Here is a 16,339-nt window from a genome sequence, read left to right as displayed (position 1 = left end):
AAGCTGATCGGTACCTGGATGGGAGACCAGATGCTGCCGGAAGTGGAGTTGGCAGGCCAGTAGGAGGCACTCTTTCCTCTGGTCAATAATAATACTATCCCCATACCCCAGGGCAATGTGATTAGGGACATTGTCCTGTGTAAGGTGCAATCTTTCGGATGGGATGTTAAGCGGGTATCCTGACTCTCTGTGGTCACTAACGAACTCATGGCGCTTAACGTAAGAGTAGGGGTGTTAACCTCGGTGTCCTTGCTAAATTCCCAATTTGGACCTCATACCATAATGGCCACATGAGCTTCCAATTGGCTCAATAATTCCCACTCCCCCCCCCCACCTGCTGTAACTATTCACCAGGTCATTGCTGTAAATGAGAAAGTGTTCTCAGTCCAAATTACCTGGTAAAATGAAAATAAATAAAAATGTTGGAATTAAACAATGAACTATGCATAAGAGCAAAAGCTTTGTGCAATAAGGAAATAGAAGCCTGGCTCTAAGTGCCTGTTGTGTTCAGTGATTTAAGGAAATAAACGCCTGGGCTATTAATTAATTTGCTGACTGCACACTCTACACATCAGCACCTACAGCCAGTGAAGTCTCTTAGCAAGGAGTTACAGTCAGTGTCAGAATGGGTCATTAAGAATAAACTGTTCTAATACGTCTAAAACATAAAGCATTGTATTTGGTTCAAAACATTCTCTAAGACCTAAACCTCAACAGGAGTTGTACATAACGGGTGTGACCATTGAGCATGTTAAAGAAGCTGAACTTCTGAACTTTTTTGCAAACTTGTAAATAAATAACTTTTGGTAAACTCCAAGCGGGCTGTCATGTGCCTTTTTACTGAGGAGTGGCTTCCGTCTGGCCACTCTACCATAAAGGCCTGATTGGTGGAGTGCTACAGAGATGGTTGTCCTTCTGGAAGGTTCTCCCATCTCCACAGAGGAACTCGAGAGCTCTGTCAGAGTGACCATCGGGTTCTTGGCCACCTCCCTGACCAAGGCCCTTCTCCCCCGATTGCTCAGTTTGGCCATGCGGCCAGCTCTAGGAAGAGTCTTGGTGGTTCCAATCTTATTCCGTTTAAGAATGATGGAGGCCACTGTGTTCTTGGGGAGCTTCAATGCGGCAGAAATGTTTGGGTACCCTTCCCCAGATCTGTGCCACCTCATAGCTTGGTTTTTGCTCTGACATGCACTGTCAACTGTGGGACCTTTTATATAGACAGGTGTGTGCCTTTCCAAATTATGTCCAATCAATTGAATTTACCACAGGTGGACTCCAAGTTGTAGAAACATCTCAAGGATGATACATGTAAACAGGATGCATCTGAGCTCAATTTCGAGTCTCTTAGCAAAGGGTCTGAATACTTATGTCAGTAAGGTATTTCTGGTTTTGCTTTATCATTATGGGGTATTGTGTGTAGATTGCTGAGGATTTTTTAAATTTAATCCATTTAAGAATAAGGCTGTAACATAAAACAATGTGGAGAAAGTCATGGGGTCTGAATACTTTCCGAAGGCACTGTATGCCACCTTTCCAACAAGTCAGTTCGTCAAATTTCTGCCCTGCTAGAGCTGCCCCGGTCAACTTTAAGTGTTATTGGAAAGTGGAAATGTCTAGGAGCAACAACGGCTCAGCCACGAAGTGGTAGGCCACACAAGCTCACAGAACGGGACCGCCAAGTGCTGAAGCGTGTAGCGTGTAAAATTGTCTGTCCTCTTTTGCAACACTCACTGCCAAGTTGCAAACTGCTTCTGGGAGCAACGTCAGCACAAGAACTCTTCATCGGGAGCTTCATGAAATGGGTTTCCATGGCCGAGCAGCCGCACACAAGCCATGCGCAATGCCAAGCGTCGGCTGGAATGGTGTTAAGCTCGCCACCATCCGACTGGAGCAGAGGAAACAAGTTGTCTTGAGTGATGAATCACGCTTCACCATCTGGCGGATGCCAGGAGAATGCTACYTGCCCCACTGCATGGTGCCAACTGTAAAGTTTGGTGAAGGAGGAATAATGGTCTGGGGCTGTTTTTCATGGTTTGGGCTAGGCTCCTTAGTTCCAGTGAAGGGAAACTTTAACGCTACAGCATACTATGACATTCTAGACGATTCTGTGCTTCCAACTTTGTTTTAACAGTTTGGGGAAGGCCCTTTTCTTGTTTCAGCATGACAATGCCCCTGTGCACAAAGTGAGGTCCATCCAAAAATGGTTTGTCAAGAGAGGTGTGGAAGAACTTGACTGGCCTACACAGAGCCTTGACTTCGAACACCTTTTGGATGAATTGGAACGCCGACTGCAAGCCAGGCCTAATCGCCCAACATCAGTGCCCGTCCTCACTAATACTCTTGTGGCTGAACGGAAGCAAGTCCCTGCAGCAATGTTCCTTATCTAGTGAAAGCCTTCCCAGAAGAGTGGAGGCTGTTATAGCAGCAAAGGGGGACCAACTCCATATTAATGCACATGATTTTGAAATGAGATGTTCGACGAGAAGGTGTCCACATACCTTTGGTCATGTAGTGTATGCATATTGTGTAAAAAGTATTTTTTCCAAAATATAACTTGTATTTAATTTTTTTATTTGAATTTAAAACGGGATCGGTGTCCCTACACTGGGACGGTTCTTGCTAATGTTGTTGCTAATGTGACGATAATGACGTTGTTAAGTAACATCCAACTTTCCAGGACATAGACATGTCATTTGTGCGAAAAGCTTAAATTGTTGTTAATCTAACTGCATTGTCCAATTTACAGTAGCTATTACAGTGAAGAAATACCATGCTATTGTTTGAGAAGAGTGCAGAACAACAACTTTTATCACGGCACTTGGTTTGATACATTCACCTCTGAAGGTAACAATGTACTTACATTCAGTCATCTTGCTCTGATTTGTCATCTTGAGGGTCCCAGAGATAAAATGTAGCATAGTTTGATAAAATCCATTTTTATATTCAAATGTAGGAACTAGGTTCTAAAGTTTGAAACCCTGCTGTTTCTGGCCCCACGCCCTCCCCGACCGGCCATCTAGATGTGTGTAGGTTAGTGTCTTTTCTGTAGGGTAGCTAATTTTCAATCATATATGACCTCTCTGGGAGTGTGTAACCTTAAATTTGTTATTACCATATCATTTTTGTATGTACTTGAAAATATATCATTTGACCAATTCGGGCAGACTTGATACAAAATGTTGTGCAGTATTGCAACGCTTCACTGGATCAGTCTGAACTTTGCACATACACTGCTGCCATCTAGTGGCCACAATCAAAATTGTACCTAAACTCCAATATTATATTATGGCCTTTCTCTTGCATCTCAAAGATGATGGAACAACAACAAAAAATAGAAAACGCATGTTTTTTTGTTTGTATTATCTTTTACCAGATCTAATGTGTTATTCTCCTACATTAATTTCCCATTTCCGCAAACTTCAATGTGTTTCCTTTCAAATGGTATCAAGAATATGCATGTCCTTGCTTCAGGTCCTGAGCTACAGGCAGTCAGATTTGGATATGTCATTTTAGGTGGAAATTGAAAAAAAGAGTCCGATCCTTAAGAGGTTTTATCTTGTCTATAACTGTTCTGTCCTTTGTCATGTATTTGTATGTTTTATGTGGACACAAGGAAGAGTAGTTGCTACATGTGCAGTAGMTAATGGGGATCCTAATAAACTAATCACAGACAATGGTTTATTTTCAAGATTGTTCTTAAAAATACAATCTTCGTTTTATTACGTATCCTATTTTCAGATCATTCATTACTTTGCTCCCATTTTATTTCAAAAGTAAATAGACGGAATGTATAAATAATTAGCATAATTAACATTCATGTTACTATGTAGATTCTTCATTGTAGAATGTCTTCTTCCATTTTAAAACTATCACTATGCAACAATGATATCAGGCTTTTAGAATCCTGACAGGAGATGGAACGTATCAAATGGTGTAATAACAAAAACTTTGTGTGTGTGCGTGTGTAGATACACACCAGGCTGGCGTTAACCCCCCCGAATAAGCCCAGCGGAGCGACTATACACAGGCTGGTAGTTAAGAGAGCGTAGTTTACCTCCTTCCATGCAGAAAAAAACATGGGCGGATGGATAGAAGGTCTTAATACTACCAGTCCTGTGCTGCTATAGGACTCAAATTTCCGCTTGGAGCAGCCCTCTTCGCATTGAGTTAACATGACTGACAAGTGAAGTCTCATATACACAGAGGAAAGCACACACACACACACAGCAATGTGGCTGCACATTCAGAAAGGCAGTACAGAGATGAATAAATGCCTACTATGGTTTTAGATGAATTGTAATAATTGATCAATCGCCATATACCTATTGAGTCGTTTCATATAGCACTTTTAACAATGTATTTCCATTCGTTAAGAACCTGTCACTGTTACACACAATGGCTTTGTTTGTGATGGTGAAGTCAGCACCATAACCTGAAGAAGGAATCTGCAGGTTTCGCGCATGTTTAACCTAGGGGAATAATAATATGTGAGAAACTCTGCAGGTGTATGTGCATTGAAAAACCTTTCTTCACACTTGGGACAGACCTCTTTGTCTCAACATACTTGATGAATATATCAAGTGTTTTATGGCCCCATTAGTAGTACTGTGTTACAATTATGTTCTTGTGAACTCTGTGACCCAGCCTCTTGCTTGATTGTTTGTCAGTGCTCTGCAAGTGTTAACTAGTTTCTACGGTAAGATACTTCATTTATTAGTTGTCTTTCACGCTGTTATCTCTTCTTTTTCAATTGTATATTTTATCATCCGTTAATCAGTACCTCATCTTTAGGGTGTGTTCTTCATTTATTTACTTCGTGGATAAGTCTTCTATATGTTTGCTACAGTTGAAGTCGGAAGTTTACATACACTTCGGTTGGAGTCATTAAAACTCTTTTTTCAACCACTCTCCAAATTTCTTGTTAACAAGTCGGTGAGGACATCTACTTTGTGCAAGTAATTTTTCCAACAATTGTTTACAGACAGATTATTTCACTTATAATTCACTGTATCACAACTCCAGTTGTGCCTTTTAACAGCTTAGAAAATTGCAGAAAATGTCATGGCTTTAGAAGCTTCTGATAGGCTAATTGACATCATTTGAGTGAATTGGAGGTGTACCTGTGGATGTATTTCAAGGCCTGCCTTCAAACTCAGTGCCTCTTTGCTTGACATCATGGGAAAATCAAAAGAAATCAGCTAAGACCTCAGAAAAAAATTGTAGACCTCCACACGTCTGGTTCATCCTTGCGAGCAATTTCCAAACGCCTGAAGGTACCACGTTCATCTGTACAAACAATAGTACGCAAGTATAAACACCATGGGACCACGCAGTCGTCATACCGCTCAGGAAGGAGATGCGCTCTGTCTCCTTGAGATGAACGTACTTTGGTGCGAAAAGTGCAAATCAATCCCAGAACAACAGCTGTGAAGATGCTGGAGGAAACCGGTACAAAAGTATCTATATCCACAGTAAAACGAGTCCTATATCAACATAACCTGAAAGGCCGCTCAGCAAGGAAGAAGCCACTGCCCAAAACCGCCATAAAAAAGCCAGACTACGGTTTGCAACTCCACATGGGGACAAAGATCGTACTTTTTGGAGAAATGTCCTCTGGTCTGATGATTTTTTTTTTTTAACTGTTTGGCCATAATGACCATCGTTATGTTTGGAGGAAAAAGGGGAAGGCTTGCAAGCCAATGAACACCATCCCATCCGTGAAGCACGGGGGTGGCAGCATCATGTTGTGGGGGTGCTTTGCTGCAGGAGAGACTGGTGCACTTCACAAAATAGATGTCATCGTGAGGAAGGAAAATTATGTGGATATATTGAAGCAACATCTCAAGACATCAGTCAGGAAGTTGAAGCTTGGTCACAAATGGGTCTTCCAAATGGACAATTACCCCAAGCATACTTCCAAAGTTGTAGCAAAATGTCTTAAGGACAACAAAGTCAAAGTATTGGAGTGGCCTTCACAAAGCCCTGACCTCAATCCTATAGAAAATGTGTGGGCACAATTGAAAATCCATGTGCGAGCAAGGAGGCCTACAAACCCGACTCAGTTACACCAGCTCTGTCAGGAGGAACCGGCCAAAATTCACCCAACTTATTGTGGGAGGCTACCCAAAACGTTTGACCCAAGTTAAACAATTTAAAAGCAATGCTACCAAATACTAATTGAGTGCATGTAAACTTCTGACCCACTGGGAWTGTGATGAAAGAAATAMAAGCTGAAATAAATTATTATTACTATTATTCTGACATTTCACATTCTTAAAATAAAGAGGTGATCCTACCTGACCTTAGACAGGGAATATTTACTAGGATCAAATGTCAGGAATTGTGAAAAACTAAGTATTTGGCTAAAATTCTGACTTCAACTGTATAAAGTCCTTGACCCTTCAAACCAGTTAGTTTAAAACCTGTTTCTGTATGTGCCTGCTTCTTTTAGACAAACAGCTGCAGCTGCAGAGACAGGATTGTGGGGTGGAGGAGCTTTCAGATCATATTGCCTATGCTCATATGTTCTAGGTGATGAAGTGTTGATATCTGCCCTTAAAGAAGTGGCCTGCGGACATTCACACAGATTTGTCTTTCTCCTATTTTTTTCCCTCACCCCATCCTTCAAAATTCAAAYGCACGTAACAAAGAGAAATATTCCTCATGCCTGCCTGGCAAGAATATTCATGATTTGGCTTCCAGGTTAAAAATGTATATGCAAATGTACCTACATTAGAGCATGCATAGGTTGTTAATAAATTAACACGTGGCAGAAATAATTCAGTTTTAGCGTAATGTTCCTTGATGTGAGCTGTCAGCTGTCACATTGTTCCGGATTGAACGTGACTGAGGCAGCAACACAGTGCAGTGAACTGTGATGTTTTAGTGTACCTAACTCTCAGGGCTCAGTCTTTCTGAGAGACGCGCGCACACACACACACACCCACTGAATTGGGATGTTTTAGTGTACCTTACTGTTAACTCTTGGGGCTCTCTCTGCCTCAACTCCTGGCTTTTGCTCAGGGAGTTTGTATTTTTCTTGTTTCATTCTGAAGGCGTAAGTTATAATATTCCCCTTTCGCTGAATGTTCTTATGAGTGTTTGTGTCTGCTTACAAACACAGCATCCCACAGCCTTGTTTATGCACAAGCTAAACCTTCATGCGAAACAAAATACTTTTGGGGTTAAGCATCTGCTGCTGAGATTTGTCGCCAGTCCAGAGACATGTTATGTCTAACGTTACAAACATTAATTTCAGCAATTAGAAGAATTAACGCATAGGGAACAGTAAGAACTGTGTGTTTTTCCTCTTCGGTTGCTGTGGCAGCCGCACTAAGCCCCTGATTGTAGGAAGCTTTAACATCTTGACGCGCCAGCATGGTGTGAAGCATGGCACTTCTCTTCTCCATCTCCTCGCTTTCTCCCATCCCAAAGATTTACATAGTGGAATCCAGGGACTGGCACCGTGTGACAATCTGTTTGTGTAGCTCTATGTGCAAGATGTGTGTTTTAATAAGCACCAGTTGTTCAATCTCCTGTTTAAACACTCCTCTTGCCTTAGCGACGTATCCTTAAAGACTATGGCCCTATCTTTTAATTAACTCCCTGACTAATGTGCCACTTAATTGGCTAATCAGGAGATTTTGTTTTCTCTAATTTACTTGAAAACTATCTCCGGTTAAGCTTTTTAATATCTGTATGACGGGAACGGATACTTACCGGTGGCTCTCCGAAGGGGAAGGCCTACTGTAGCAGGGGAAAAACAAAGTACAGTTAATTCCTTATCAAACTCTCTTGGTTCTTGCTAACAAGGCCTAGGTGTGATTCTTGGGCATCTTTTCTTAAATGCCTGTGCAGTTTTTTATAACAAAAGCTTCATGTTCTATGTGGTGCTTGAGATTCTTGATATTGCACTGTTGTAGTGGTTTTATCAAAAACCTGATATACATTAGTAAGCCATACAGTTCCTGGTTGGATTGCATTTTTCTGAGGTAGAAGTGTATTCTCTGCGGCCGGCAGTGAAGCAGAAGGCTAATTCAACAGTAACTTTTTCCAGGGGTGTTGCCAACATGCTCTGGGAACATTACCCGGCAGCCTGCAGTTCCATTTAACATTCCAGTGAGGTGTATGTTTGTATTTACTTGATGCATTTTGAAGTGGTAAAAATGTTTGGTCCAGAAAGACCTGTAATATTTAGCCCTAATATGTTTTGATTTCTGAAYGTTTYTTTTGTCGGTTTGAAATATTAGGTTTCCACTTTGTTGATATTCTTCTTCACCTTCTAAAGTGCTTGACATGTTCCCATGTTATTGCCATATTTCTACAGTATTGTACAGCAGCTGTTAAAAATACCACTGACAGATTCCAGTGGACAAACAGGATGGTCGAGAGGCCCGTGAGAGAGTGTCTCCTTTTATAGAGGAAACGTAGGCACAGCTTTGTGTCATGTAGCGACATGCAAAGGTTGTGATTCAATGGAAAAGTGGCGTCACCGTCGTTTGATAGGATGGCAGAATGGAAGGGCCTGTAAACAATGACTCATCCTGCTGCTAGCTGGGGAAGGAAGGCAGATTGCCTGTCTGTGCTGCTGCAGCCTCCATTCCTCACACAGAGTACAGGAAAGCAACACAAAGGCAATCAGSACTCTGTTTACAAGGCTCTGTCACCCAGGGGATTGAGTTGTCTCTTTCACACACAGACGCACATACACACACACACACACACATTCACATTAACACACTTTCATACACTGACAGTGGCGTCGTTAGGCCTGGGCTTCCGGGACTGAATCCCCAGATGTTTTTGGTCCAGCCCTGAATGTTGTGATGGTCCAATAATTATTATATAGTTATATTTTTTAAATTTCAGGCTGTACGTCTGATATGAGTTTCCATACCCTCACATCACTTGCACAATGCAGTATTTACACTGGACAAAAATATTAACGCAACACGTAAAGTGTTGGTCCCATGTTTCATGAGCTGAAATAAAACATCCCAGAAATGTTCCATACGCACAAAAAGTGCAATTGGCATTCGATTGGTGTGTGAGGCCGGTTAGACGTACTGACAAATTCTCTATTCCAACATCTAGTGGAAAGCCTTTCCAGAAGAGTGGAGGCTGTTGTAGCAGCAAAGAGGGGACCAACTCCATATTAATGCCCATGATTTTGAAATGAGATGTTCAACGAGCAGGTTTCCACATACTTTTGGTCATGTAGTTTATGTATAATACTTACTCTACTGGTCAAATTTTAGAACACCTACTCATTCAAGGGTTTTTCTTTATTTAAAAAAAAAAAAATGTGCATAGTTTGTCTTTACTATTAATATACAATGAAATAACACATATGGAATCATGTAGTAACCAAAAAAGTGTTAAACATATCAAAACATTATTTGAGATTCTTCAAATAGCTACCCTTTGCCTTTATGACAGCTTTGCACACTCTTGGCATTCTCTCAACCTGCTTCATGAGGTAGTCACCTGGAATGTATTTCAAGTAACAGGTGTGCCGTCTTAAAAATGTGTTTGTGGAATTTCTTTCCTTCTTAATAGGGGAGGCAGGTAGCCTAGTGGTTAGAGCGTTGGGCGAGTAACCAAAAGGTTGTTGGATCAAATCCCCGAGCTGACAAGGGGAAAAATCTGTTGTTCTGCCCCTGAACTAGGCACTGTGCCGTCATTGTAAATAAGAATTTGTTCTTAAAACCTCTTAAGGATCCGCTCCTTTAAAAAAATGTTTGCCTGAAATGACATAGTCAAATTAAACTGCCTGTAGCTCAGGCCCTGAAGCAAGGATATGCATGTTCTTGGTACCATTTGAAAGGAAACACTTTGAAGTTTGTGGAAATGTGAAATTAATGTAGGAGAATAACACATTAGATCTGGTAAAAGATAATACAAACAAAARAACATGCTTCAATAACATGTTTTCTATTTTTTGTTGTTTTTCCGTCATCTTTGAGATGCAAGAGAAAGGCCATCATATGATATTGGAGTTTAGGTACAATTTAGATTTTGTCCACTAGATGGTGGCAGTGTATGTGCAAAGTTCAGACTGATCCAGTGAAGCGTTGCAATACTGCACAACAGTCTGCCCAAATGTGCCGAATTGGTAGGAGAATATAACACAATAGATCTGGTAAAACATAATACAAAGAAAAAAACAACCGTTCTTTTATATTTTTTTGTACCATCTTTGAAATGCAAGAGAAAGGCCATAATGTATTATTCCAGCCCAGGTGCACAATACATTTTGGCCACTAGTTGGCAGCAGTGTATGTGCAACGTTTTAGACTGATCCAATGAACCGTTGGATTTCTGTTCAAAATTGTCTCAAGACTGCCAAAATATGCCTAATTTGTTTATTAATAACTGTTCATGTTCAAAATTGTGCACTCCTCAAACAATAGCATGGTATTATTTTACTGTAATAGCTTCTGTAAATTGGACAGTGCAGTTAGATTAACACAAATTTAACCTTTCTGCCAATATCAGATATGTCTATGTCCTGGGAAATGTGCTTGGTACTTACAACCTCATGCTAATCGCATTAGCCTACGTTAGCTCAACATTCCCGTGGAAGGGACACTGATCCCGAAGAAGTTTTAACTGACTTGCTAAATAATAATGAAATAATTAATGCGTTTGAGCCAATCAGGTGTGTTGTGATAAGGTAGGGGTGGTATACAAAAGATTGGCAAAAGAGCAAGTCCATATTATAGCAAGAACAGCTCAAATAAGCAAAGAGAAACAACAGTCCATCATTACTTTAAGACACAAAGGTCAGTCAAAACGAAATATTTCAAGAACTTTGAAAGTTTCTTCAAGTGCAGTCGCAAAAACCATCAAGCGCTATGATGAAATTGGCTCTCATGAGGACCGCCACAGGAATGGAAGACCCAGAGTTACCTCTGCGGCAGAGGATAAGTTCATTACCAGGCTCGGAAATTGCAGCCCAAATAAATGCTTCAGAGTTCAAGTAACAGACACATCTCAACTGTTCAGAGGAGACTGTGAATCAGGCCTTCATGGTCGAATTGCTGCAAAGAAACCATTACCTACCTTTAAACAGGTCAACATTCACAAGGCTGCGGGGCCAGACGGATTACCAGGACGTGTGCTCCGGGCATGTGCTGACCAACTGGCAGGTGTCTTCACTGATATTTTCAACATGTCCCTGATTGAGTCTGTAATACCAACATGTTTCAAGCAGACCACCATAGTCCCTGTGCCCAAGAACACGAAGGCAACCTGCCTAAATGACTACAGACCCGTAGCACTCACATCTGTAGCCATGAAGTGCTTTGAAAGGCTGGTAATGGCTCACACCAACACCATTATCTCAGAAACCCTAGACCCACTCCAATTTGCATACCGCCCAAACAGATTCACAGATGATGCAATCTCTATTGCACTCCACACTGCCCTTTCCCACCTGGACAAAAGGAACACCTATGTGAGAATGCTATTCATTGACTACAGCTCAGCGTTCAACACCATAGTACCCTCAAAGGATCCTGGGACTAAACACCTCCCTCTGCAACTGGATCCTGGACTTCCTGACGGGCCACCCCCAGGTCGTGAGGGTAGGTAGCAACACATCTGCCAAGCTGATTCTCAACACTGGAGCCCCCCAGGGGTGCGTGCTCAGTCCCCTCCTGTACTCCCTGTTCACCCACGACTGCATGGCCAGGCACGACTCCAACACCATCATTAAGTTTGCAGACGACACAACAATGGCCTGATCACCGACAACGACGAGACAGCCTATAGGAAGGAGGTCAGAGACCTGACCGTGTGGTTCAAGGACAACAACCTCTCCCTCAACGTGATCAAGACAAAGGAGATGATTGTGGACTACAGGAAAAGGAGGACCGAGCACACCCCCATTCTCTTCGACAGGGCTGTAGTGGAGCAGGTTGATAGCTTCAAGTTCCTTGGTGTCCACATCACCAACAAACTAACATGGTCCAAGCACACAAAGACAGTTGTGAAGAGGGCACGACAAAACCTATTCACCCTCARGAGACTAAAAAGATTTGGYATGGGTCCTGAGATCCTCAAACGGTTCTACAGCTGCAACATAGAGAGCATCCTGACTGGTTGCATCACTSCCTAGTACGGCAATTGCTCGGCCTCCGACCGCAAGGCACTACAGAGGGTAGTGCGTACGGCCCAGTACATCACCGGGGCTAAGCTGCCTGCCACCCAGGACCTCTACACCAGGTGGTGTCAGAGGAAGGCCCTAAAAATTGTCAAAGACTCCAGCCACCCCAGTCATAGACTGTTCTCTCTACTACCACATGACAAGCGGTACCGGAGTGCCAAGTCTAGGACAAAAATGCTTCTCATAAGTTTTTACCCCCAAGCCATAAGACTCCTGAACAGGGAATCAAATGGCTACCCAGACTATTTTCACTGTGTGCCCCTCCCAACCCCTCTTTTAAGCTGCTGCTACCCTCTGTTTATCATATATGCATAGTCACTTTAACTATACATTCATGTACATACTACCTCAATTKGCCCAACCAACCAGTGCTCCCGCACATTGGCTAACCGAGCTATATGAATTGTGTCCCACCACCCGCCAATCCCTCTTTTATGCTACTGCTACTCTCTGTTCATCATATATGCATAGTCACTTTAACCATATCTACATGTACATACTACTTCAATCAGCCCGACTAACCGGTGTCTGTATGTMGCYTCGCTACTTTTATAGCCTCGCTACTGTATATATCCTCGCTACTGTTATTTTTCACTGTCTTTTTACTGTTGTTTTTATTTTTTTCTTACCTATTGTTCACCCAATACCTTTTTTTCACTATTGGTTAGTAAGCATTTCACTGTAAGGTCTTACACCTGTTGTATTCGGCGCACGTGACAAATAAACTTTGATTTGATAAAGGACACCAATAAGAAGAGACTTGCTTGGGCCAAGAAACACGAGCAGTGGACATTAGATGGGTGGAAATTTGTCCTTTGGTCTGGAGTCCGAATTTGAGATTTTTGGTTCCAACCGCAGTGTCTTTGTGAGACGCAGAGCAGGTGAACGGATAATCTCCGCATGTGTATTTCCCATTGTAAAGCATGAAGGAGGAGGTGTGGGGGTGCTTTGCTGGTGACACTGTCTGTGATTTATTTAGATTTCAAGGCACACTTAACCACCACAGCTACCACAGCATTCTAATGTGATACGTCATCCCATCTGCATTGCGCTTAGTGGGACTACCATTTGTTTTTCAACAGGACAATGACCCAACACACCTCCAGGTTGTTTAAGGGCTATTTGACCAAGAAGGAGAGTGATGGAGTGCTGCATCAGATGACCTGGCCTCCCCAATTCCCCGACCTCAACCAAATTGAGATAGTTTGGGATGAGTCGGACCACAGACTGAAGGAAAAGCAGCCATCAAATGCTCAGCATATGTGGGAACTCCAAGTCTATTGGAAAAGCATTCCAGGTGAAGCTGGTTGAGAGAATGCAAGGCAAATGGTGGCTATTTTCTTTTGTTTAACACTTTTTTGGATACTGCATGATTTCATATGTGTTATTTCATAGTTTTGATGTCTTCACTAATATACTACAAGGTAGAAAATAGTAAAAAATAAAGAAAACCCCTAGTATGAGTAGGTGTTCTAAAACTTTTGACCAGTAGTGTAAATGGTCATGTGTGACACACATGTTTATTACATATATGTCCCTGATATGTCATATGTTACCTTATGTACTCATATGTGACTCATGGTATTAAAATGTTTATTGCATATACACTGAGTATACCAAACATTAGGAACCTCTGGGTTTTGGACCATTCATGAAACTGTTGAGCTTGAAAAACCCAGCAGCATTGCAGCTCCTGACACAAACTTGTGAGCCTTGCAACTATGACCATAGCCATTCAAAGGCACTTAAATATTTTGTCTTGCCCACCCTCTGGATGGCACACATACACAATCGATGTTTCAAGGCTTAAAAATCCTTAACATGTCTCCTCCCTTTCATCTACTCTGATTTTAAGTGGATTTAACAAGTGGCATAAATAAGGGATTATAGCTTTCACCTGGATTCACCTGGTCAGTCTGTCATGGAAAGAACATGTGTTCCTAATGTTTCAAACACTCAGTGTACATCCTGTACCACAGCCATTTTCCCATAGAATTAGAAATAATAAAACAGGCAGTCCCATCTGAAACARTGTTGGTTTGGGTGAACAGCAACTAGCCTTTTTTCACAGGCGATGTATCGCCAGTTACCTGTTATCCTTATATGTGCAATCTGAGAAGGGGACCCCCCAAAAAGGACCCAATGTGATTGAATCTTCTTTAAACTTGGAGACAAAATTATATCGAGCCTGAGAAAGCTCCTCCTCTCACACCCAAGGCCGAGCTCCTCCTAGCCATGATCTACGGGCTATGCCCCTTCTATTAGTTCTAATTTTACGGTCTATGCAATCTCTGTACATACCTCTCAGGTTGCTTTTCAGCAACATGTCAACATCAAAAGCACCCAACTGCACTCTTGCCATCGCAGTGAAACTGTTGGCCTGTTTGCATGGCCGCCCTTCAGACGTTCCTTGGGACCATAACGTTGGAGCCTGGGGGAATGCAAAACATGAATAATTCAGTCAGATGTTGTAAAAGACTTGAAAGTATTGCAAGTACAGTAAGATAATGCATCCTCTCTTTTTTAAATGGTCACGCTAGCTAAAACATTGACTTGTATTAGAAAATATATCTTCTCAGTATTTATCTTAACTTCAGATGATATAAAAGTTAACAATAATGTACTGTTTCAATAAAAATAAATGCACATAAGCAAGCCTGTTTAACCTTCATAGCTAAATGAACTATAAACCAGTGCAGCCATCTCAATACTGAGCCTGCTAATGGTAGCCGCTAAGCTAATAGCAACCATATAGGTTTGACAGGCTAGCATTAGCGCAGTTAGCTTAGCATTAGCGTATACAGTAAAAAAAGAAAGTATAATACAACTCTGTAATATTTAACACTTGGATGGGGAGATGTCAGGTCCTAGAAAAATACAACCCTTAGATAGGGAGATGTCATGGCTAGAAAATACAAATGGAGTAGGAAAGAAACCACAATATTACCTCAGAGGAGCTATAGATCAATACGTTCAAACCAGAATATTACCTCAGAGGAGCTATAGATCAATACGTTCAAACCAGAATATTACCTCAGAGGAGCTATAGATCAATATGTTCAAACCAGAATATTACCTGAGGAGCTATAGATCAATACGTTCAAACCAGAATATTAGCTTGCACAATTTTTTCTTATGTTATTCTATGGGCTAGCCTAGCTTAGCCTCAAACCCAGTCATCTCTGTCAAGATTACTAACGGTTTTCACTCGATCAATTTACACATTTAAACTTTACAGTTTCTACATAAAAGGTAAGTATCACTTGGACAACCATTTTGACKCTAACATTTTCTATAGGAAAAATGCTTGCGTACACCACATACCAGTTTAACAGAACAAAGAAAAAGGAGACAGGAGAAACGTTAGTTGTCACAAATGTCATCTTCGAGAGTTGAGGGGAGACTGCCCAAAACCATAGTGGATTACAACCATATACAGCCATTGATTACAACAATAATATCTAAACCATGTTTTATAAATACAATGTGATGCCATAACCTTATGGGCAGCCACAACTATAGTGTACGAAAACAAACATTCATACTTAGGTTTCTGTGAGTTTTCAAAACTTGTAGAATACCATTCAAAGTTTGGACACACCTACTCATTCAAGGGTTTTTCTTTATTTTTACTATTTTCTACATTGTAGAGTAATAGTGAAGACATCAAAACTATGAATAACACCTGTGGAATTATGTAGTAACCAAAAAAGCGTTAAACAAATCAAAATATATTTTATATTTGAGATTCTTCAAAGTAGCCACCCTTTGCCTTGATGACAGCTTTGCACACTCTTGGCATTATCTCAAACAGCTTCATGAGGTTGTCACCTGGAATGCATTTCAATTAACAGGTGTGCATTGTTAAAAGTTAATTTGTGGAATTTATTTCCTTAATGTGTTGGAGCCAATCGGTTGTGTTGTGACAAGGGAGGGGTGTTTACAGAAAATAGAATATTTGGTAAAAGAGCAAGTCCATATTATAGCAAGAACCGCTCAAATAAGCAAAGAGAAATGACAGTCCATCATTACAATACTTTAAGACATCAAGGTCAGTCAATCTGGAAAATTTCTTCAAGTGCAGTTGCAAAAATCATCAAGCGCTATGATGAAACTGTCTCTCATGAGGACTGCCACAGGAAAGGAAGACCCTCTGCTGCAGAGGATAAG

Source organism: Salvelinus sp. IW2-2015, unplaced genomic scaffold (genome assembly GCF_002910315.2).
Source record: "Salvelinus sp. IW2-2015 unplaced genomic scaffold, ASM291031v2 Un_scaffold803, whole genome shotgun sequence".
Classification (NCBI taxonomy): domain Eukaryota; kingdom Metazoa; phylum Chordata; class Actinopteri; order Salmoniformes; family Salmonidae; genus Salvelinus; species Salvelinus sp. IW2-2015.
Note: the sequence above shows the minus strand (reverse complement) of the source record.